At 47.4% G+C, this 24917-nt stretch overlaps 1 long non-coding RNA gene across 2 annotated transcripts in view; it reads right to left on the bottom strand.

The window, feature by feature from the left end:
• Positions 1 to 22657, bottom strand: part of LOC138504861 (uncharacterized) — a 250561-nt gene extending 227904 nt beyond the window's left edge. For both annotated transcript variants that reach the window (XR_011280017.1, XR_011280018.1), the window contains exon 1: positions 22535 to 22657. This is a non-coding gene — a long non-coding RNA (uncharacterized lncRNA). The remainder of the gene's footprint in view (positions 1 to 22534) is intronic.
• Positions 22658 to 24917: the final 2260 nt, after the last annotated feature.

Below are 24917 nucleotides of genomic sequence, written 5' to 3'. Positions count from 1 at the left end.
TTGTTTAATTATTAGTGTGTTCTCTGGTTAACACATGTTTCTGCCCCTGGACTTTTTCAAAACTGGGCATTTACCCAAATGTTGAAAGAGTGAGATATCTTGAAAGTTGCAATAAGTATTCTTGGTGAATCGTTCATTACTGAGATATCCACAACACGGCCGCGGGGAGACCTTAGCTCCAGATATAAACAGGCGCAGGGATTTTACCAGTAATGAATGATTCACCAAGAATACTTATTGCAACTTTCAAGATTCCTCGCTCTTTCAACATTTGGGTAAATGCCCAGTTTTGAAAAAGGCCAGGGGGCGAAACACGTGTTAACCAGGAATCAAAAGAGAGCAAGAGACCAGACTAAAGCCCTTAGGATGACCCTTGCCTGGTGGGTGTTAGGAATTGCTGTCTGAATAGTCTCTAGGCAGGGAAGGAGACATGAATACTGAAGGTTATGCAAAGACCCTAGGAAGGACATGCAGGGCTGCAGGGTAATAAAGTATCTGCCAAGACCCAAGGAGAAGAAGCCAAGAAAGGACCATGCTGGGACACTTCAAAGACCCTGACACTGTGGGGGACCTGAAGAGAGGTAGGCTTGGTCGTGTGACCCTTAACTCTGTTTGTTTACACTTGAGCACCTGGATTTAATTGGACCCTCGGTTCAATAAGTGTGGGCCATTGCACTTGCTTTGTAAATTCGCCACCCAGACACTATCAGCCAGAGTTTATCCATCTTCTGTTTTTAGTGTACACCCTCCTAGCTCTGGCAGGATGAGGACCCTGGCTGAGGAGGAACAGGATCAGCTCAGAGCCTGTGAACACTGTTATTTGTTCCGGATGTTCCAGATCTCTGTTGGTATGACCAGACCAACTAGGCAATACCCACATAACCGTTCATATAATTGTTCCTATTTTGGAGAAATAAAAGTGTTCATACTTCCCTTGTATGGAACTCCTATCTAAATGTGTGGCTTGGAAACGCATTCATGTTTGTGTGTCACTGGTGAGTTAATTTGTTTTGGGGCTGCAGTCCGGTATTCAATGGGTTAATCTCTTCATTTTTACTGTAGTCCAGTGACATCACTCTCAGTGGTAAATTACATTAGACAGCTGTGGTGACTGCGGTGTAACATGATTCTCAGCAGAGGGCAGGGCTGGACCCTGTGACATCAAGTGATCTGGGTGGGGCTAGGGTGACCGGCAGTTTAAGTGACCATTAGTAATGGAGCATTTGGACGTTTGGTTCTGGCTGGACTTGCATTCTGGGTGGAGAAGAGAAAACAGGGGCTCTAGGGAAGGTGTTTTTCATAAGGGGAACAGCAATCCCTGGACTAGGAGTTTTCAATACTAAACTCGAGAGGCTTCCCCCCAAGAACTACTGCAGATTGTGTCTGCAAAATGTCTATGGCTTTCTGGCTATATTTGTGACCTCTTCAAGTGGGGGAGTATTTTAGGATAGGCAGTGCTTTGGGCACTGTTGACCAGGAAGTTTGACTGACAGTGAGTAATAGGATGACAGGGATACTTATTAAGTCATTCAGTCCGAATATTTATTTAGCCCTCGCATGACAAGGCTGCAGTGTTGAGCGACGCAAGTGCGCAGGCGACGCTACCAGATTATACCTAGCACACTTCTCCAGGTCCCCGTTTCTGTGCCTATAAGAACCGAGGTACGGACCCTCTGCAGTAAAGCCCTTGCAGGACTTGGCCGCGGTGTTGAGCGACGCAGGTGCACAGGAGATGCTGCCCGATTATACGTAGCACACTCCGCTACGTCCACGCTTCCGTGCCTATAAGAACCGAGGTACGGACCCTCTGTGGCAAAGTCCTTGCAAAGCAAGGCTGCAGTGATTAGCGACACAGGTGCGCAGGAGACGTCGCCCGATTATATGTAGCACGCTTCACTACATCCACACTTCTGTGCCTATAAAAACTGAGGTACGGACCCTCTGCTGAAAAGCCCTCGCAGGACAAGGCTGCAGTGTTGAGCGAGGCAGGTGCACAGGAGATGCTGCCCGATTACACATCGCATGCTTCGCTATGTCCACGCTTCCATGCCTATAAGAACCGAGGTACCGACCCTCTGCGGCAAAGCCCTCACAGAGAGTTAGCTTGCTACACTCCACGTAATCCGCCCGACTTGGTGCCTCTTCCCACTCTTGCACATGCGTTGTTTTCCCCGTGAAGGTCCTCACCCCCTCACCCGACCTGCTTACTTGCGCTCCCTCGCACCCTATGTCATGTGCGCTCCCGCGCGTCCTAGGCCGTGTGTGCTCCCTTGCAAATTAGGCCATCTGTGCCCACTCACAACTTAGGCCGCGGGTGACCCCTCACAAACCTAGGCCATGTGCGCTCCCGTGCAGATTTCTGGCTGCGTGCGCTCTTTCACAATTTAGGCTGCGTATGCTCCCGTCGTATAGTCGCTGCGTTCCCTCGCATCCTAGGCCCCGCATTCCCCACGGTCCCTTCCCTCCCCTCTCATCTTAACTCCCTCCCTCGATCTACCATGTACTGTTCTTGATGGTTTTGTTGCTCCACGGTTGTTGGCCTATATTGTTAGTGTCTGCTTAACTGTTGTGTACATTCTTTCTTCTAGGTTCCTTTTGTGATTCACCTTGTGCGTCCTCCTTTGCTCTGATATTGTGCTGTTCCCCACGGTTCTTGGTGTCACACTGCACTGCCTGCTTCTTCCAATCTAGGTTGCCTGCTGTGCTCTGTGCTTTGTTGTTGGCTTTGTCCTTCTTCCCTTCTAGGTGCTCCGTGCTTTGTTGTTGGCTCTGTTCTTTTCCCTTCTAGGTCCCCTGCTGTGCTCTGTGCTTTGTTGTTGGTCCTTATTCTTTCTTCCCTTCCAGGTCCCCTGCTGTGCTCTGTGCTTTGTTGTTGGTTCCTTGCATCTTCATCCTTTTTATTCCAGGTCCCGTGCTGTGCTCTGTGCTTTGTTGTTGGCTCTGTCTTTCTTCCCTTCTAGGTACTCCGTGCTTTGTTGTTGACCCTGTCCTTTTCCCTTCTAGGTCCCCTGCTGCGCTCTGTGCTTTGTTGTTGGTCCTTATTCTTTCTTCCCTTCCAGGTCCCCTGCTGTGCTCTGTCCTTTGTAGTTGGTTCCTTGCATCTTCATCCATTTTCTTCTAGGTTCCCTACTGTGCGCTGTACTTTGCTGTTGACCATGCATTGCCTCTGATTTCTCTGGTCTGTTGCTTCTGTCCATTGTTTTCCTCTCTCTTTTTATTGTCTCCAACCCGGGCCTCCCTATTGCTGATACCTACACCAGTGCTTCCTCCAGACAGACCCTTACCGACATCCTCTTTGCCGTTCCCTCTTCAAGCCTATGGACCCCCCATATGGTCTCTGTTCTCTCTCCCTTTTCCTCGAATGCCATTAATGGTTGCACCCGATGGGAGGCCCTCCTGGCCCCCTTCTACTCCTCCAAGACCATCATTAATGTCTACTTAAATGGCACCGTCTTGGTCCAGGGCCCTCAAGCCAACCTCCTCCTCTTTGATAGATGCTTCCTGCGCCTTATCAACTTCCTTTCCTCTAAATGCTATTCCATCGTTCCCATATCTGGATCCTCTGCCACCTCTATGAGACCCTCTGCTGTTCCTCTGGGCACCCTTTATTTTACTTTTTTTTTTACATTTGTATAGCGCACAAACAGCCCTTGGGCATCGAGGCGCTGTTACTTGCAGGGAACTTAGTTACAGGGGGCACAGATACAGGTAGGTAATGCATTTACATGTCATACAGTAATACAGTAGGGTACAGTTTATAAAACATTTTGCAGGTTACCAAGAGATGCATTCTGCAATTACAGGTGATGAGTCGCCCATCAGGTGAAAAGTGCTGTTTTTATGGCTTTGCAGAAAGCTATGAGAGATACCTCACTTCGCAGAGTAGGAGGTAGGGCATTCCAGTTTGAAGATGCAAGGTAGGGGAAGCTGGCGCCACCTGCTCTAGCTCTTTTTACCAGGGGCATGCTCAGCATGTTGTCGTAAGATGTCCTGGTTGGCCTTGTGAAGGTAGAGGGGTGGATTCTTTGTGATAGGTAGTCCGGTGCTGAGAGTTGGATGCACTTATGGGTCAGTGCCAGCGCTTTGAATATGATTCTCTCTTTTATTGGGAGCCAGTGGGCTGATTTTCTGGCGGCCGTGATGTGCTCTCTTTTGGAGATGCCTTGAGCTGCACGGAGCGCATTGTTCTGGATGACTTGCAGTCTTTCCAGGTTTTTAGTGGAAGTCCCCAAGAAGAGTACATTGCAATAGTCTAGCCTTGAGCCAGTGATGGCTCTGGCAATGTAAGTGCAGTTCTCCTTGGAGAGTCAAGGGCTAGCTGTGTTAATGAGTTTAGCATGGTACTTAGCTAAACTTGCGATTGTATTGACTTGTCTTTTCATGGAAAGGTTGGAATCCAGATAGACTCAGAGGGTTTTTACTGCGTCAGATACTGGGATTTTGATAAAGTTGATGTGAAATGGCTAAACTGAGTGTTGAGGTTTTTTGAGTGTGTCAGAGGATCCTACCACAAGGAGTTCTGTCTTGTCAGAGTTAAGGCATAGTCCGTTGGCTTCCATCCATGTCTGGATGGTGTTGTAGAGGTTGTTGAGGGTTGTAGAGTCTGTGTTATAGTTCCCTGTGAGGGTGAGGAGGATCTGGGTATCGTCGGCGTAGTTGGTGTAGGAGATAGCCTGTGCATCGAGGATGAGGAAGAGAGGGCATGTAAAGATGTTGTAAAGAGTTGGAGGGAGGCAGGACCCTTGCGCAAACCCACATAGCATGATAGTGGTGAGGCGGAGGCTGAGTCAGAAAATACGTGCATGGTCCTGCCTTGCAGGAAGGAGGTAATCCAGGCCGTGGGGTCAGGGGAAAATTTGGGTGTCGAGGAGTGGTGGTGGCAAAGGACGTTGTGGTCAAAGAGGTAAATGCCGCAGAGAGGTTGAGAAGTAGTAGTAGGGCTGGTTTACCTAGGTCTCTGGCTTCGTCCATCTGATTTTTTAAGTCAAGTAGGGTGCTTTCTGTCCCGTGCCTTGGCCAAAAGCTGGATTGGCATAGCCCTAAGAGCTTGTTTTCTTCGATGAAGTGTTGCACCTGCAGGTAGGCTGCTTTGTCCAGTAGATAGGCTGCTTTGTCCAGTGAGTAAGAATGGGATGGTGGTGATGGGCCTGTAGTTGTTGGGAGAGGTTGGGTCAAGCGTTGGTTTTTTTAAGAGTGGTCAGACCCAGACTTCCTTGAGGCAAGAGGGGACTTTCCCTGTGGCAAAGGAGGCATTGACGAAGGCTGTCAGGAATGGTGCAAGGTTATCGGCACAGTTCTTGATAATTGTGGCAGAGCAGGAGTCACCCTTACAGTTGGACGGCTTTATGGTTCTCATGATGTTGACCATGTCTTGCTCCTCAATGGCCTTAAATGAGAATAGAGTGGAGGCGTCAAGAGAGGGTGAGGGAGCGGGGGTGGGAGGATTGGAGAGCGATTGTTTATTGGTTTGGATTTTGGCTTGGAGTGAATCCAGCGTGTTGTGCATCGCTGTTTGTATTTCATCACACACCTTTTTATCTTTGGTAATGTTTTGAGGGGCAGGTGTGGGGGTCTCTAGCTCTCTGAAGATAGAGAAAATGTCTTTCATCTTGGATTTAGCATCAGAGATTCTAGATTAAAAGGATTTGGCTTTGGCAAGCATGATTGCCTTCTTGTAGTCTTTGGAGCGAGCTTTGAAGTCAGTTTTGTCTTTGTCTGAATGGGAAGTTTACCAGCGTGTTAAGGTGGCCCGTGTTTCAGTGCAGAGTTTGAGGAGTTCTGGGGTGAACCAAGCATTGGCATGACTGGATGGTTTCGTTTTGCGAGGCTTGAGAGTGGCAATGGAGTTGACAGCTGGTTTGATAGTGGTATCATAGGATAGGGCGAGGGCCTCAGGGTCAGTGGAGATGGATGGTCTGAAGGTTGGCCCCTGGAGGAAGGGTAGTAGCCTTTCTTTGGTAAGGTGGCGGGAGCTTCTTGCCAGGGCTGGGGTTAGGGGTGAGAAGGGGGGGTTGAGGTACTGGTGGTGGGGATGCTGAAAGAGATAATATGATGGTCAGACCAGGGAGTGGGGTGTTGCTCGTGATGAGAGGACAATTGTGTTGGGCAATCCAATCCAGGGTTCTGCCTAGAGTGTGGGTAGGGTCTGAGATAGTGTTCCTGAACCCTAGGGTCTCAAGGACTGAATTGAGCGATTTGGCTGCTGGATCTTTATTGTCATTAAGGTCTAAGTAGATGTCACCGAGTAGGATGACTTTGGAGGGTTTCTTCAGGTGATCTGTGAAGAGGTGAATGAGGGAGGCCTGAAAGTCTCCTATGGGGCCTGGAGGACAATAGACATGGTGTATGGCGATGGTAGAGTGATGAGAGAGGTTACGTTTCAGTTGGAGGTAGTCGCGTTGTTGTTCATGGATTTATCAATCTTTCTAACGGATAAGCAGTCTTTGGGTATTAGCGCTACGCCTCCACCTTTGGAGGGGCGATCTTGTCTGATGATGGAGTAGCCTGGACGGAGTGCCAGGGATAGTGCCGTGCCGGAGGCTTCATGCAGCCACGTTTTGGTGACCATGAGAAGGTCTAGGTTGTGGGCGGTGATGAGGTTGTGTATGTCTAATGCATGTGCATTAATGGACCAGGCATTGACCATGGTGCACTCAAGATGTGGTTCTGGGGTGACTAGAGGGGGATGTCTAGGTGGGATGGACGTGGAGAGGGGTGTGGTGGGGGTGTCAGTGGCTCTGGCATTAGCGGTATTAGTGGTCCCATTTTCATGGGTAGGAGACACAGGTGCAGTGGCATTCAGTACAATTCAAAATGGGGTACTTAAATGTGGCGTCACAGTATTTGCATTGGGGATCCCATTTGCAGGGGAAGGAGGAAATTCAAAATGGGGGCACTTAAATGTGGCATCACAGTATTTGCATTGGGGATCCCATTTTCAGGGGTAGGAGACACAGGTGCAGTGGAATTCAGAACAGTCAAATTCAAAATGGGGGGCACTTAAATGAGGCATCACAGTACTTGCATTGGGGATCCCATTTTCAGGGGTAGGAGACAGAGGTGCAATGGCATTCAATACAGTGCAATTCAAAACGGGGGTACTTAATAGCGCAATTCTAAATGGCGGTACTTAAATGTGGCACCCTGATTTTAGTGGGGTGGGGTAGGCTTGAGGTCCTTAGACTTAATAGTGATTGTGACAAAGTTAGTAGTCTTTCCATGGTGGGTGCTTTGTATCATGTAATTATTGGGTACAGATGAAGTTCTATGAAGCCGGCCATTGGGCGTTATGGAGTTTTGAGGGCACGTCATCATGATTAGGTTAGGCAGGGTCTGTGTGGATGAGTATGCGCTGCTGGCGTTTATTGCATTCTGCGATCTGGCTTGGAGTCGGGAGTTACGGGTGATTGTAGATGGAGGCTCTGAGGTGAGGGTACCATGTGTGTGCAAGAGCACAATCTGGCTAATCTTGTGGCAAGGGTTGTGCTATGGGGGAGCGGGCGAATGCGCGGCTCCTTACCTTGTGTGCCTGGTAGCATCTCAGGGCAGATGGCAGGCGAGCAGCAAAGAGCAGATAAAATCATAGGAGGCCTTTACTCACGGCCTTCCCTGCTCGGCTTTGCCTTTTGGCCCTCTCCCCCTCCATTTAAACCAGGTAGGGAGGGGCAGGCAGAGAGAGGCAGAAAATGGGCGCTCGGGCACACTGCACGAATTCTGGCGGGCTTCTTTGTTGTGTTGGCATCCATGGAAACCATGGACGCCATTTCTGGATGCTGTAGGTCCTTGGAACGAGCAGTGAGGAGTGGATGGAACACGCAGATGATCCAAATGCGATCAGATCAGCTCCCAGCTGATCCGTGTAAAGGTGTGCTTGCAGCAGAGCAGATAAGAGCATGGGAGGCCTTTCCTCACAGCCTTCCTTGCTCGGCTTGTTGCCACCTTCCCCTGCCACCTCTCTAGCACCCTCTTCTGGCTACCTTGCCTCCTCCTCCTTCCTCCTCTGCCAATCCTCAGCACCTCCAACACATCTGCAGGGCGTACATCTGACCTCTAGCCCTCCACAGACGTCCTTGAAAGGGGGCAACCTGTCCAACATTGCTACTCTCAACTCTCGTTCAGCTGTCAAACACTCCTCTGACATCTGCCGCCTCCTGAAAGAACTTGAGCTGGATGTATTCGGTCCCACCAAGACTTGGTTTACAGCCAGCTCTGTTGTGCACTTTGACACTCTCCTTCCTGATGGCTACAAGATCCTCTCCGAACCCAGAACCAACCGTGGGGGTGTAGCCTTGATCTTCCCAGAGTGGATCCCTGCTTCTATCTTTCCTATGCAGGAGTACTCCTCCTTTTAATGCCTGGCCTCCAGACTCTCGCTCTTTCTCTTGGCCTCTCTCTCATTGTGGCCACTAGCTACAGGTCGCCTGGCCAACTTGACCTTTCTTTTCCTCTCTGAGTAGGCTGACCTCTCCTCCTCCCTCCTCATCTCTACCTCTCAACTTCTCCTCCTCGGAGATGTGAACATCCACCTGGATGCTCCTTGCCCTTCTTCAAGATTCTTTTGCAACCTCTGCGATTCTCTCTCTCTCTCTCTCTCTCTCTCTCTCTCTCTCTCTCTCTCTCTCTCTCTCTCTCTCTATTCTTCCCTCTGGCCTGACTCACTCTGCAGGGCACACCCTGGATATTCTGATCTCCTCAGACCTCCCCTTCTCTAACCCTCTTACCACTCCTCTCTCCTGGAGTGATCACTTTCTCCTTTCCTCCACCTCTCTCTCGCTACCCGTCAGGCCAAGCCGACTCCAGCACTACCACCTACCTTCTCGGTCATCCAACCCATGAAGCATGTGTCAGTTGAGGCTTTCAACACTTTTGTTCCTCATTCTGCCCCTTTGGCGGACTCACACCATTACACAGCCCATTCTAACCTTCACCTCTGTATCTCTAACACTCTTGATGTCCTTCCCCCTGTCATGAGGATCCGTTTGAAGCCCAAATCCAAGTGCAACTCTTAGTACGATTCCGACCTTGTCACCCTTAAACACAAGTGTAGGGTAGCTGAGAGGATGTGGAGGACATCAGGTGCACCCCCTGACAATCTGGCCTGCCTCCTGCTCCAAAGGCAATACAGACTTGCTGTACTCGCTAAGAAGAGGGCCCATATCCAAGCCTGCATCTCTGCGGCATCTAACAACTCAGCTGAACTCTTCAAAATGTGCAAGTATCTGGCCAATCCTGCGGCATTCTCTACCTCTCCTGTTCCCTCCCAGGCCCTCTGCACAGCCCTGGCTTCTCATTTCATCACTAAAACCCAGGACATCATGCCCACCCTCTCTTCCTCTACCACCTCCTCCTCCTCCACTCCTGGCCCGCCTGCAGCCATCTCTCCTCCTTGCTTCTCATCCTTTCCCTTGTTCACCCCAGACAATGATGTTTCTAGACAAGTACAATCTATGAAAGCCTTCTCAAAGCAGGTTCTCCCCTGCTCACCCAGAACCATTAAGGACCACATTGACACCCTTGCTCCAGCCGTGGCCAATTTCTGCAATCACTCCTTTGCCATTGGAACCTTCCCCTTACCCCTTAAGCACTCCCTTGTGCACCCCCTTCTAAAGAAGCCCTCTGCCGATCCTTCTTCTCCAGCTAACTATCACCCGATCCCTATCACTCCTTTCCTGGGCAAACTCTTGGAAAAGCTCCCAGCTTAATCTCCACACTGAATCTGCTGGTTGGCTCCACAACCACCAGTCTGGCTTCAGAGCTGCCAGAAGCATGGAAACTACTCTCCTGAACACCTGTGAAGACCTGCTCTCTAACCTTGACTCTAACCTTCCCTCTGTCCTCATTCTCCTCGATCTTTCTTCTGCTTTTGATATGGTCAATCATGCCATCCTGCTCAATCGCCGCCATAATAACCTGGGCATCACTGATCAAAGCCCTGGCCTGGCTGACCACCTTTCTCACAGGCTGTTCCTCTCAGGTCCAACTGGGGTTGTTCCTCTCTTCTATATATCTCTCTACCTATGGTGTTCCCCAGGGGTCTAACCTATCTCACTGGCTTTTCAACCACTGCCTGTCACCTCTTGCCCACCACAACACTACTTTCTGCTCCAACTTTCAGTGTTATGCGGCTGACACTCTGCTCCCCTCAGCCGCCTCTTCCACTTCTCTCATACCAAACAGTCAGGCCGCAATTCAGGAATGGTGTGCCGCTAATGATCTCTGCCCTAATGCCATTGGGACTGAGATCATCATCAGAACACTAGTTCCCTCCTTTCCTCTCTCTCTCTCTCTCTCTCTCTCTCTGGCCATCCACTCTGGGCCCCCTTCCTGCTCCTACCTGTGAGGCAGGACTTGGAGACTTGTCCTTGGCCTCAAGCCTAGGGATCGTGTCTCTCCAGCTGTGAAATCTCTTCACTGGCTACTTGTGGTGGCAAAGATCAAGTTCAAGACCCTTTGCATCATCCACAAGGCTATCTGGGGCCTGGGACCGCACTCCCTCCAACTGTCTCTTACTAAACATCTCCCTTCTCTGGCTCTCTTCTCATCCACTTCCAACTCTCTGAGGGTGAGACGATTTTCCAAGCAGAGAGTTGGAGGCAGATTCTCTTCGGCTGGAGCCTCCCTCTGGAACAGCCTCCTTGCCTCTCAAACTTGAGCAGAAAAACTTGAGCAGAACCACCTCTGGTTTTCGGAAGCAACTCAAGACCTTCCTTTTCTCTTCTGCTTTCTCTCTTCCTCTCCCCTGCTGATGTCCCGACGGCTCCACAAACTGGTCACCTGGCTACCCTCTAAACTCGGGCCCAGGCTCCTGCACGTCCAGTTACCCTTGCACTGCCTACGGGCTCCCTCAGCACTTATAGTCTGTATCAGCAACCCTACAGTACCTCCTCTCTGCACTTATGAGCCACTCGTTGGCTGCACTTATTGAGTTACCTGCACTTGCCCCCACCCCTTCTCGGCACTATAGCCCTGAAACAACCAATGCAAGTGGTACTCAGTTGGACACTATATTCCTGGATACCTAGTCAATAAACATGCTGGGCGCTAAATCCCTGAGATTCAGAAATAAAGCAGTGTGCTGGGCACTATATCCCTGAAAGTGGTAAAGGAACGTGCTGGGCAATAAATCCCTGTGACGACTGAGGGGAGAGATATTGGGCGAGGGACCCCTTGGAGTAGGGGTATTCCAGGCCCTGGTAGTTTTCCTAGGTTCATGTACTCATTGGTGAAACCCAACATAGAATTGGAACGTCTAGACATTAATTGGGCTGCAGAAGCACAGGCCAATGTCGATCAGGCAACGCTAACATACCCAGCTAGAAATAAGGAACACACTAGCGTATCATGAGGTGGTTTCTATCATCGCAATCTGACAGACTCACTGTTCATTTTCTAAGTCACAACATCCTGTAAAATACAAGGAGGTTTATGATGCAGTCACATGCTGGAGCCTAGAAGATGAGAGAGTGGTGACCCTGGGTGCTGGGGACTGCCACCAGCTCAGTGATGCAGGCCCTCGAGGCCCTATAAGGAAGATCACCCAGAACCCCAAGTCCAAACCCAGCTTCATGTGAAGAACTCATACCACTAATAGGGGAGGCAGTGGCCTGCCTGGGGAACACAAGGATCCTGGGCAAAATGCAGAAACTAAGAAGAGGACACCACAGGCTTGTGGGTTCATCACTGTGTGGGCCTGCAAATCCCACGGCAACTTTAGAGAAGCAGAATTATCAGTAAGACAGAATGTTGCAGACCTTACTAGTGAGGCCTGCAGACCACATGCAACCAACCACACTTGCAGAGTACAGCAAATTCTCACCTGAAGGTAGACATGGTGGCTTACTACTTCTCAGAGCACTAGAGAAGAGGACCATCCAGGGGCTTAGAGAAGCACACATCTATGGTTACTGAAAGGTAGCTTGCGGTGATCATTCTAAGTTGTTTATACAAAAACAAGATCTGTTAAATAATAACCACCGTGAGATTGGTAATCAAAAAGTATACATTAAAGATATATGCACGTATCCCATTGGCCATTCAAGGTTTTCAAGATAACAAGTGTAACATAAGGAGAACAAACATAATTTGATATGTTAATCCAAAAAGTTGTGTCTATTCCTCTCTCCGCCAATATATTCTATCAAATATTGCCCACCAACATGAGAAATATGCAGTGCAATCCGAGGGAACTCACGTCTGCAGTGGCTCAGTGGCGTGGTTCACTAGCCAATCCCTCCCAGCTGAGAAAGTTGTAGTTTACAGAATCATGGCTCATGCACACACAGCTGTGGCCACTCAGACAATCACAAAGCCTAGGTCTGAACATATGGATCATTAAGATGGGCCAGAATGGAGGAATCATGTGGGAGTTAAGAGTATGGGCCAAAAAGTGGGGGGGGGGGAGGGAAGAGAGAGAGAGAGAGAGAGAGAGAGAGAGAGAGAGAGAGAGAGAGAGAGAGAGAGAGAGAGAGAGAGAGAGAGAGAGAGAGAGAGAGAGAGAGAGAGAGAGACACAAGATGGCTGCCCTCGCACAGTCTTGAGAAGAGAGGCCTGCATCTCAAAAAGAGATCCCTCCGCGCTCCAGCACCATAGTACAACAAGAATGAACACTAAGTGCTTTGGAAATTGTATGCCACAGCATTTCCAGTTGTCATACCACCTACGAAGACTGCTTCTTGGAACCCCGTCCCTTTTCTTCTTGTAGCAACATTTTGGTGCAATGTGGTGGCTTATGCCACCAAAAAGCGCCAAACCAATAAATGAAGGAGGTGGGGTAGAGAAAGAGAGCAACCGAGGAGTCAGAGGGTGTAATCATCATGAGGTCACAAGTAAAGGTTGTCTGAAGGTTATGGCAAGGAGAGGAAGGTATGCAAAAGCCTCATATCAGCGCAGCGTTTACTCAGAGAGCCGCCCAAGGCATGGTCCACCCAGGGACATTGGAGACTATCCAGAAGGACTGCACAATTTGAAGTGAAGCGTATTCCACATGTCAAGAGAGGACATGGTCGCAGAGTTTGGAACAGAAAACTTCAAATTCTGCAACCAGGTCCCTGATGCTCCTGTATTGCCCCTTTCCTGGATCACCATTAAATGGGATGTCATTTCCCCAAGACCCCGCTGTCGGTTCTCAACACCAGACAGATAAGATGTTCACAGAAAATGATTTCCAGAAAGGGTTAAAATCAAAATGGCTTAAATCCTCTCAGCTAATTGCAGAGTCTAAACATCGTTTTAGGCAAGGAGATTTGGAATTCACTGCTAAAGAGATGTCAACACATGGAGGAGGAGAACATTTATGATGCTTCGCTGTGCTGCAACTGCCAGCGTATACATTATGTCGTCGCCACTAGTGGGAGGAGGCCATATGCAGCGACTGGCCACGAGAGAAAGGTCAACACAAGGATCTTCCGGAGAAGAAGGCCATAACGGAAGAGACACAGTCTGAAATGTTGGCAAGACAACTTAGTCTTTTAATACTCAAGAACTCTTCCTGCTACCTACCCTCAAGCACTGCCATAATACAACACGCGACTGTCATTAGTAACATAGCGCTGTCCAAACATGTTGCTTCCAGTGCCGTCAGGTGCCCTTCTATGACCCCAACGCACCACAAAAGATCTCTGTCTGCAATGCACGTCACAAGACTTGTACTTGACGCCCCAGACGACATGCTGATCCCAACATCCCCAAATTCTACGCTGGTCCAATGGCACGGTGTGACAGCTGGCCTTTGTAGCTACTGTGAGGCAGACCTTAAAGAAGGACTACAAGATGCTAAGCAATAGCAAGGTGGAGATTGCTTCTTTCCCTGTGGTCTGGGCATGAGCGGTGAAGTCCTTCAAGAGGTGGAGCGTGCTGATCCTTCTGGAAAGTTCCATGCATCTGCCCATGGAACGCCACTCCTCAATGTCAAGCTTACTGTATGAGCCTTATATAGAGAGAAGCGTTCACTTTTTCCATTGCCCTCAATGTGGATCTCCCCACTGCTGCCGGACTGAGCCTTCCTTCTCTGGGGAAGCCCGGACGGCTTTCATATTGGTGCGGCTCTTTCGAGAAGAAGCTTGTTAAGGGCATCTTTTCTAAGTCTGGTGCTTGACAGGCAACCAAAACCCCTGCCATGAAGATGTGTAGGGTTCAGAACACCATCCTGCTACTGTTGGAGGTACTTTGAAAAACAGGGATGTCAATTTTGATCAAAAATGACTGTCAATAACACATTTATAGATGGCCAAAGCCTTCCCATGAAGGGGCCCTGCACAATGGTATAAAGATGGGAACAAGTAGTAATCCGGTTTATGAAGGCGTAAAAAATGAGGACATTAACCAGGGACAAAACTAAGCAAACAGAAACAAAATGTATACGAGAAGATGGGCGAGTTACAAAAGTAACATTAACCTACAAAACTAAACAAACAGAAACAAAATATATACAAGAACATAGGTGAGTTACAAAAGTAACATTAACCTACAAAACTAAACAAACAGAAACAAAATATATACAAAAACATAGGTGAGTTACAAAAGTAACATTAACCTAAGGGGGCAAGTGCTTCGAACTAAAGAGGTGTACTCATTAAATGCGCAAAATAACATTATAAAGTATCCCTGGGGGCAGTGGTGGGGTCAGGCAGGGAGGACAGAGGTACAGGGCAGGGGGAGCTCTCTCTTTAGAAAGTAAGTGAAGCCGAGCTTTCAAGAGAGCCATAGTTGGTCTGGCTTTGATCGTTACGGGCGGCAGGTTCCAGTGAGTAAAGAGAAAGAGCGGAAGCTAGCAGAGGCACGGGGAGGGTATGGAACAGTGAGTTGGTTGGATGGAGCAAGATGGTGAGTAAACTGATACAATCAGGCAGGTACTGAGGAGACAAACCATTGGTAGCGCTGTAGACTATGAGAAGGAGCTTGAAAAGAGAGTGGTTGTGCACGGATAGTGAACCAGCGTGTTGTCAGTAGATAGAAGTGGGAGAGCCTCAGGGTAGGTTGTAGACAGTGCAGGTAGTAAAGTTGAGGACTTTGAACTCTTGGGTGATATTGCATAATTGTTTTTTATTGTTCTGATGCTCAGTAGAATCTAGGGCCCCAGTGCTCTAGGGCTCTCAGTTTTATCCACTGTACTCAGTTTTGTTGAACTCACTGCCCGGCTTGTCGGTCCGCTTATGTGTTTTTCGAGGACTACAAAGTGTGGACTTTAGTTATAGAATGAATGTCTAAATAACTATCCGGTCTTGTGCCAAACATTAACACATTCCAGTGGCACAACCTGGTTTCACAAGATTTCTGCCCACGATAAGATCTGCAGGCTTCCTCAGGAACCAAGCCTTTGTTACATGTTTCCAAAAATGGGCAGCATCTATTTCACCTCTCAGCCTATGGGTAGCAACCCAATTAATGTACAGCTACATTTGCTGTACCGTTTTAGTGATCCGTGGACGTTTTCAGAGTCCACGGGAAGACCTTGCAGGTTTTATGATGCACCGTGAATCTCATTATTTTGTACTGGATCTCAGAGTCTGGGCAAATGTTTACTGTGCTCGAAAGATAAATGTATTGGAAATTAATCCAACCTGCTTCGTAAGGCAGTAAAACAAACAGTCCAGTTTGCAGTAGATTGCAGTAAGCGGCCGAGGTCAGTGTTACATTAAGTGCGCCCTTTGTCTGACTGCAAGGTAATTTATTTGATTCTTAATTTATCTTTGAAAGACACACACCCCAGTTTAGAGCAAAGGCAGTAACATTTGCTTGTATTGGCCACGTGGGCTGTTTTATTGCATAGCTAGTCAAACTTGCAGGTTAATAATTGTTAGGCACACAAGGCAGGTGTTCTGCACAGCGAGCCAAATGTGCAGTTTAGTATTATTGGCCGCATTGCTATTTTATTGCACAGTTAGTCAAATGTGTAGTCTAGTGTTAGTTGGCCCATGTGGTGTTATATTATTTAAGTAGTCAAATGTGCAGATTAATATTGTTAGGCACACATGTCAGGTTTACTGCACAGCCAGCCAAATATACAGTCTAGTATTACTAGGTACATTGATATTTTATTGCATAGCTAGTCAAATGTGTAGTCTAGTTTTATTTAACACACCTGGCAGTTTAAATGATCAGCTAGTCAAATGTGTAGTCTAGTTTTATTAGGCACACAAGGCTATTTCACTGCACAGCTAGCCAAATGTGCAGTTTAATATTATTGGGCACATTGCTTTTTTTATTGCAGTTATATGTGTACTCTAGTATTAATTGGCACGCAGGGCTGTTTAATTGAACAGCTAGTCAAATGTGTAGTCTAGTATTAGTAGGCGCACACAGCTTTTTTACTGCACAGTGAACCAAATGTGCAGTTTAGTATTGTTGGGCACATTGCTTTTTTGTTATTGCACAGCTAGTCAAATGTGTACTTTAGCAGTAGTTGACACACGGGGCCGTTTAAATGAACAACTAGTCAAATGTGTAGTCTAGTATCATAGACGCACAGGGCTGTTTTCTGCCCCGCGGGCCAAATGTGCAGTTTAGCATTATTGGGCACATTGCTGTTTTATTGCACAGCTAGTCAAAAGTGTAATCTAGTACTAGTGGGCACACAGGGCTGTTCTATTGAATAGCTAGTCAAAGGTGCAATTTTTAATAGCACACATGCCATCCGTTTGGTGGCAGCTGTTACCCAGCGGTACCACAATCATTGTGGATTTCTTACTCCCCTTAGCGAATTGGGTGACTGTATTCAGGACATTGGTGTAAGCTGCTTGATGCAGTTAATCGCACTCCAATATACGAGCATTCAGGCGTTTTTTGTAAAAGCATGGGAGTGTGGAGACTGGATGGATTTCATATATGTGTACAAGGTCTTTGCAGTTGCTGATTGCTACAAAGACAGTGTGCCGGTTGTAAATAATTAGTCCTGAAGACGACGAGAAAGGGATGATGCCTTTCAACAAAATTGAAGGTGATTATTTGGTCATGTATACGTGCATGTTTGTATACAGTGTGAGAAACCTAGGGGTATTCTCCCATGTAGACCCCAAGAGTCCTCTATTCAGGTGGTCTGGGGAGGGCCATCGCTCTTGGATGCCAACCCAGGGGATGGACGAGCGAGGGAGGATCACCTGGGTAGGGGAGTCCGGCGTTGTCTTAGTGGGAATACCCCAGGTGAGACGCGGTATCCCAACAGGATGATAGGCAAGGAGCAAGAAGTCCCTGAAGTCTTTATGGGATATGCATGCCCCATTGTCCCTGGTCCAAGAGAGAGGGGGGAATACCATATGAGAACAAAAACTGGCAGAGGAAACAACAATATAACTTTAAACCTAACACCTATTAATTTCCCCACGGACCCAAGGAGAGGCCGTCAAGATCAGTACCTTTATGGCAGGGGACCAGGAGTAGGAAACAACTTAACAAAAGTAGAATCACCCCAGTGGTATGAAAACAAGGCCCTGGGGTTCCCCTCTTTCCTCTGTCAGTCATCCTCTTATTATTCCACCCATAAAGATAATTTTAAATCCCATTCCATCGCCAACCAATAATGGGACGAGGAAGAGGCAACCGGGAGTAGTGAAGATTTTCCATAGGAAAAACATGGGGAGTGTAAGGGAAACCGGCTGTAGAAAGAACTTAAGTTATCCCATTGATAGAGTCAGGCAGAGTCAGGCATTCACTAATTATCACTCACACCTGACTCCACATCACTGCTTTTCCAACTATAAAAGGTGTGGTTTTGCACAGCTGAATGAACGAGGGCGCGAGCGACCCGAAATGAGAGAGTTGCTGAAAGTGACCCGTCAGAGTGGAAAAGGTGCGAATGGGCACGGAAAGTTAAAGAAAGTGCAAGGATGCACAGGAAAGCAAGAAGAAAGGTGTCAGTGGGCTTGGAAAGGTTAAGAAAGTGAAAATGTGTACGAGAAAGATGCCAGTGGGCACGAAAAGGAGAGTGCAAGTGTGCAGGAGAAGGAAGAAAAGTGCCAGTGGGCACAAGAAAGAAAGTCAAGAAACAGAGGGGAACATAAAGGGGTGCAGAAAGCCCCTGAAAGGAAATCAAGAGCGGGAGACAAGAGAGGGGTTTAATCCCAGAGTGGTCGCGCTTGGGAGGAGTAAGTAACCTGGCCTTTTTAAAAGTCTCTGGAGGAACTGTACACGAAAAAAGGTGCATCCTGACAAAACTGAACTTGTGCTTTCTTTTTGGCTCAAGAGGGGCCTGAGCTTGGGGGAGGGAACCCAGAGAGACCTAACGGCTGAACTTGTGTTTGAACTTGGAAGAGTCCTGAGCTTGGGGGAAGGGAACCTTGAGAGGCCTATCAAAGTAGAATCTTTATTATTTTGTGTTATTGAAGGAACTGAAGCTTGGGGAAGGGAACCCCAAGGCGTTAAAGACATTGGGCCTCATTACGAGTTTGCCAGTCTGGATACAATGGTACCGGTAATATTGCCGGCACCGTTGTATCCGGACCGGCAAACTGTGCTCTGGGGTGCCTTTCATTCCGCCAGGTCTGACCTGGCGGAATGAAAGGCACCCGCGAGCACGGCAAGCCTGTAGCACCGGCACCGTGTTACAGGCATCCCCATTCCCATTGAGCCCTATGAGGCTCAAATGGGAATGGGGATCACCCGATTCTGGCACCCGCGAAAGGACAATTACTGGGTCCGGTGGTGCCGGAATACCCCGGTAACTGCCCGCTTGCTGGTGCCAGATTTTTTCGCAAGTTTGGAGGCAGCCTGCCTGTATTACAGGCATGGCTACCTCCAAACTTGTAATGAGGCCCATTGACATTGTTTGAACTATGGGGAGGGTCCTATGAATAGTCCCTTTTGATTGAAATCGTCCTGTTGATGCTGACCAACCTACATATGGTGGGCAGACCACCTGAAACCAATCTTGGGTTCCAAGATTTGTTGAACCACAAACTTTTTGCTTTTGAAAGACTCCCTAACACATTTTTGTCAAAGAGTGAGGGCAAGCATAGGTTTGGGCACAGACAGATTTTCTATTTTGGACTTTTAGACCTCAACGGCCCTTAGAAAAATCAGTTAATGGAATCATTCTTTCAGTGTTAGGGCCAGTTAGGCATTACACCAACCCAGGCCAAATGTTTGTTCTCTCTCTCTCTCTCTCTCGTGTTCTCCCCGCACCGGTAACAATGTATCAATGTAATCCAGCCACACCTTTACCATTTCACCATCTGATACAGCCACTGCCATGCAAGTAATTTGTGCCATCGGCGTAAGTGAGCTACCACATACCTACTCTTTTTGAGAAATGGTAACCATTTCAGAGCTTGGTCCACTTGCCTTGCAGGTGTGGCCCATACCGGCTAGCCTCTCAGGAAATAACTTGATTTTAAAGCAAGTCATTAGTTTGAAGGTGAGACCAAAAATATAACTTGAAATGACATTAAGGTGAAGGTCAATGCAATACAAACCACAGAGGCAAAACCACTCATGGGGCGAAAGCTTTTCATGCAGGAAGGTCAACAGAACCACCTGTTTATATTTTATATTTTAAAAACCACTTTTTAGAATTGTTGCCAGTTTAGTCATTGTTATGCACTAACATTTTTACCAAATTGCGCACCTCATATCCAGGTTGTCTCTGATTGTATGGACGCATGAACTGAATACGCCGAAAATTGCTTGTGGGATTATGGTCTTTCCATCGAAGATTGTCCATTGAAGGTAAGTACCATCGAAATATTTCCATTGACAAAAAATATGCATTTTTTGGGGGGGGGTCGCCCCCAAACCCCCGTTTTTAACCCTTAAAAAACACCCAAAACAAAATTAACTCTTTACCCCCGCTCCCAATATATGCATTCGATACATATTTTTTCGATGGAAAAAATGTGATGGACTTACCTTCGATGGAAACTCCTTCGATGGAAAGTCCAGATACCCTGCTCGTGTGCTGTCATGAACCATGTTGCCATGGTTCCCCCATCACCAATGCACCCTGCTTTGCTTCAACTACAAGCTCAGAGGTATTGGGTGAGGGCTTCGGTTTGGCAGAGAGAGGATGAAGAGAGAGAGCGCAGGACCTGGATACAAATTAAAACATATATTACCTGGGCATTTGGGAGTAGAGCGTATGGGCTGAGATGTGTTTAGCTTGTCTGTACAGTGCACAGTTTTTCAAGATGGCCCTTGCTTGGCATGATGGAGTCGCTCTGCTTTTCCTAGAGAGGGCTGGTGGGCTGTCATGCTGAGAGCCTGAAAAGGGGTTATGGGCGTCAGGCATCAGCAATGTATTCCCATTAGGCTTGTTTTCTTACTCCAATTTGGAAGAGGTATATTGCCCCGCAATTGACCGTGGCATAGACAAGTGAGCAATACACGAGTGTTGTTAGGTTTGTAAAAGATCGGGGGTTGTAGCCACTGAGCTTCTATCTGGGTCACAACCGAAAGACCCAGGGCTATCGCCTTCCCCAGTCCCCCACAAACCCCCCAGCGACACCTCTTGAGCAGTATAACAGTGCTGCATTCAGGATCATGGGTTAGACTGCTGGGGAAGATGTCATCACTTCATATCGATTGTTGCAGCCAAGAGACCTCTTCTATTTTGCTCACCAGGCCTGGCCTCCTGTGGCTCTCAGGCTGCCAGCACCTCAGGACTCCAAAAATGGCAACCACAGTTTTTTGCTACAGCTTTAAGGACTCTCTAGCGGGAGATGTCAAAGTACATTTCCATACTCGAGGCAATCCATCAAAAGGACATTCTGGAATCCTTATTTTTGGGTAATTGTTGACAATGCACAGGTGGGAAAGTAATAGGGCCCGGCTCATAGGGCTGTACTTAGTGGTAACAGCCAACGCTGACCCTGGTATTACGGGGGTCCTGGGTGGCAATATATGTGTGGGCCCCCCTTATTTGAATCGCAGAAAATTATGTCACAAAATGAGTTTTTAATAATAGAGGGAATCCAATAAACTGATGATTAGTGTAAGAATTTTAACTGCTAACATAACTTATCGAACCAAACCCTATTTACTGGGAACGCATTGAAGCAGCCAGAGTAAGCAATTCCACAGGTCTTCATATGTCATCAATAGGGCCCTAGGCCATAAAAAAATGGGGTGGGTATCATTAACATATGCACAGGGACTGAACTATCCAAAAGTGAAATACGCTAATTTAATTCAACTGGCCTTCGCTAATAGAAGAACATTCACAATACAAATGAGCATTGCCTTTCCAAAAATGAATCCCAAATAACGAAAAAATAACCAAATACAGGAGATTTTCCTATAACGCTGCTGGCGGAGTATAAAAGGTGTGCCTCTTTTAAACCCAAAACTCTATATTGAAATATTCAATTAAAAGCAAAATACCAACAGAAGACGTGCTTTGAAGACACTTTCATGTGGTGTTGTGGGTAAGTGTGTGCCCAGAGAACTCGAGGACCTGGGTTCTAATCCTGGTGAACGAAAACATGAGCAAACAAGCTTTTCTTGCATTCTGGCCTCAAAAAAACCCAAGAGGGATGGCGTCCACACTGTGAAAAAAGTGGGGCGATATTGTCAACCCACATGTACCTTCCACCTGTAACCTGAAAATCAGCAAAGCACCAGGGAGAACAACCTCTTCAGTCTCTTCATTGATGAACCCGGAAAATCATCACAGCCAGTTTGCCCTCTGATCCTTCCACTCCTCAACCCAATGTTCAACAATACTCTTTATTTATAAAGAGGACTTGAAAAGTACACATAATAAGTACTCCAGAAACATAATAATCCTTATAGCAATGTTAAACAGAAAGAGTACAACTGTTGCGTTATTTCCCCCCCCCATTTTGAAGACTACAAATACCGGAATGCAATTCAGCAAAAGGATAAGAAATGGCTTGCGGGTTTTCTTTCAAGACTAAAAGACTCATAGCAAAAGATGATGTGAAAAGGTAACCTGGGTGTTTTACGTTGTTTGACAACAGCATGTTTCATATGTTGCGCGTGAAATGTGAAATTCTACACACAAAAAACACTATTTAGCACACCAAAAAGCGTGCGTACAATACACATGAAAACCAGCGAGTGATAGTTAACAACTTTTTTGTTAACATATTTTAAATGGGTTCAAAGAACACAGATTTGGGCTGCAAATGTATTGTGTGTTCACTTTCAAAATAAAATACCACTTTTGAACCCCCTGTTCAAAACAATGGTTCTTAAAAAGACCATTACTTATAAAAAGCTTCCACTTTAAACTCTGTGCTATAACAAAGAGCGTGATAAATCCTAACTAGGAGGCCCCGTGGGGTCTGATGGGCGGCTTGGGAGGTGGGGGGATTGACATTTGTCTCCACAAGAAAGTCACAGGGCTGTGGGAGCTGAAAGCTCTGCCTTGCTAATCCGGGAGCCATGTGCCTGGAAGCAGCGCAAACGCGCAGCCCCCAATTAAAGCAATTTCCTATTTTTTTATATACTCTCTGCGGCTGTGGGGCCCCCAATAATGCAGGGCCCAGGGCGACAGCACACACTGCCCATGCAACGGGCCGGCCCTGGTAACAGCTGAAGGTCTTTAATTAGGGCCCCAGTCCTTTGCCACGCAGTACAACCATACCTGCCTAACCTCCGGGTTTTCCCCATAGACTCTGGGTTTTTAGCCATTTCTCCGGGTCTTCAGGGAAGAACCTGGAGTCTCCGGGTTTTCGATGCAGTTTCTGTGTCCCTTCCAATCCTCCATCCGATTGGCTACCAGCAGAGGTCTTTTGCAGCCAATCGGATGGAGGATTGGACAAGACCCGGAAACGGCGTCAATGTTCCTCCCCGCGCCCTATATGAGACCATTGCTGACGTGCATCTTTAACTCATTTCTTTTTTTCATCTTTGCAGGAGCAGGACTGCACCGCGCACTCCCGACCTGATTGTGGCCCGAAGAGCGACGTGCCTGAAATCCATCTATTTTGCTTAAAATTTCATCCCTTTTGGCCAGTTTGTCTTGTTTTAGTCGCCCTTCAATGTGAACGCTAAATACTGCTTTCAATCCGGTATCATTAAAAACACCGGATTCAAAGCAGTATTGCCGCATTTATTTTGCTTAAGCTTTCATTTTTTTTGGCCAGTTTGCCTTATGTTTTAGTGGCCCTAAATTGAAGGGCCACTAAAACATAAGGCAAACTGGCCAAAAAGAATGAAAGCTTGAAGCAATAAAAGAAACGCGGAATACTGCTTTCAATCCGGTGTTATTAATGACACCGGATTGAAAGCAGTATTCCTATGTATTCAGCTTTCATTCTTTTTGGCCAAGTTGCCAGGGCTCAAGTCGAGGGTACACGAGGGTGGACTCAGTCCCCCCCCCCCAGCTAAAATGAGAAACACTGAAGGTCCTCGCTGAATTCATGAATTAAAGCAAACCTCAGGGATTCAACCCCAGACATCAGGTTTGCAAGCTGGACACCTCACCACCACACTATATAACCTCATGAAAAATAACAAACAACTGAGGTGAAATGTCCAATTTCGGTACTGCAAGTTCCAGGGAAAATCGTTGTATAGGTTCTTGGAGTTTAAAACATGCACACATTTTAACGTTTTCAAAAACACTATTTGAAGAGAATATCCTCTCTCCTCTCTTGGTTTTGTGTGTGTATTGCTTTTATGGAAGGCGAATGCCATTCGTCCTGTGCAATTTGGGTTGTTATGCATGTCCTTGGACATTCACATTTATTGCGTTCCACTGTAAAGCGCAAACTGCAAACGTGTTTCTAATGACAGCTACAACAACCGAGTTTACCTATTAGACAGGTGGGCGGGGTTTTTATTGGCAGTGCCGTGTGAAAATGGGCGGAGTCTTTTGTGGCTGTGGGCGGGGCATACATCTCAGGGTTTTTGATTTTCAAATGTAGGCAGGTGTGAGTACAACCCTTAGAATGTATTGTTTTTTAAGATTTTAAAATGTGCAAACCCGGGCAGAGGCATGAGAAGGCAAAACAATTTGAATGTTAACAGTGGGCGAGTCACCGGCCTCCAGTAAACTAAGTCAAGGGCAACTGAAGACACAATTAAGGCAAACTAAACGAGCGAGGCAATAAAAACAACATGAGTTCTCTCCGGAAATTGAATAAAAATGGGGAACAGGGTATTACTGCTATTAACACAAACTTAAGCATGTAAAAAAAAAAAAAAATACATGGGTATGGATCTTGGGGCGGTCTATGGTCTTAGTGTGAAGAAAAGATACAAAATGGCTGCCAGGGAGATGGAACGCGCTGCTATAAGCAGAGCCACTCTTCCATTTCCATGGCTGGTCTGGTGGGCGGCGTGGTGCGGCAGACACAGTGATGGCCGAGCAGGAGAGCATCAGCTCGAGACAGTTAAGCAGAAGGAAGGGGGAGTTGGAGTTGCAGGAAGAGGGAGTGTGGGAAGCAGGCCAAACGGAAGAACGTCGACAGACACAGCAAGCCAGCAGACATGAGCCAAGGCTTTAATCAGTAGATGCAGTCCATGTTCCGAGAAAGCTGATTGGATGGTGGTCATCCCCATCAGTGCCAATTACTAGGCAGCTCTTTGTAAAGAGGCTATCCCATAAATGTCTCAATAGGTCTCAAAGCCTCACCAGGCATCATTAGCGACATAGTGGAGCTCTTATTGGCAGCGTTGTCAATGAGGCATTAACGGCCACTGCAGAGCAGGACATATTGGCGCAGCCAGTCCGGCGTGGGCCAATTCGGTGCAACCGCTTTGGCACAGTGGACATTTTGGCGCCCTCAATTCGGCACAGGAACGTTTTGCCACCGGTATGTTTTGGCGCGAGGCATGCAGAAAATGGGCTGGAATGAAAGATGCTGAAAATGGGCTGAAATGGACAGGACAGTTCTGCAGATGCATTTCTTACATGTATTATAAAATGTGTTTCTGTAGAGAGCTTGAGGCTGGTTACTGCGGACCTGTGAGACATGTAGCAGGACATTCCTATACTTCTAAGAATTAAGTTGAAAGGAGGC

The sequence above is a fragment of the Ambystoma mexicanum genome, chromosome 11 (genome assembly GCF_040938575.1).
Source record: "Ambystoma mexicanum isolate Mex_15411 chromosome 11, UKY_AmexF1_1, whole genome shotgun sequence".
Taxonomy (NCBI): domain Eukaryota; kingdom Metazoa; phylum Chordata; class Amphibia; order Caudata; family Ambystomatidae; genus Ambystoma; species Ambystoma mexicanum.
The sequence above is the reverse complement of the archived record's forward strand: the minus strand, read 5'-3'. Positions and strand labels throughout refer to the sequence as shown.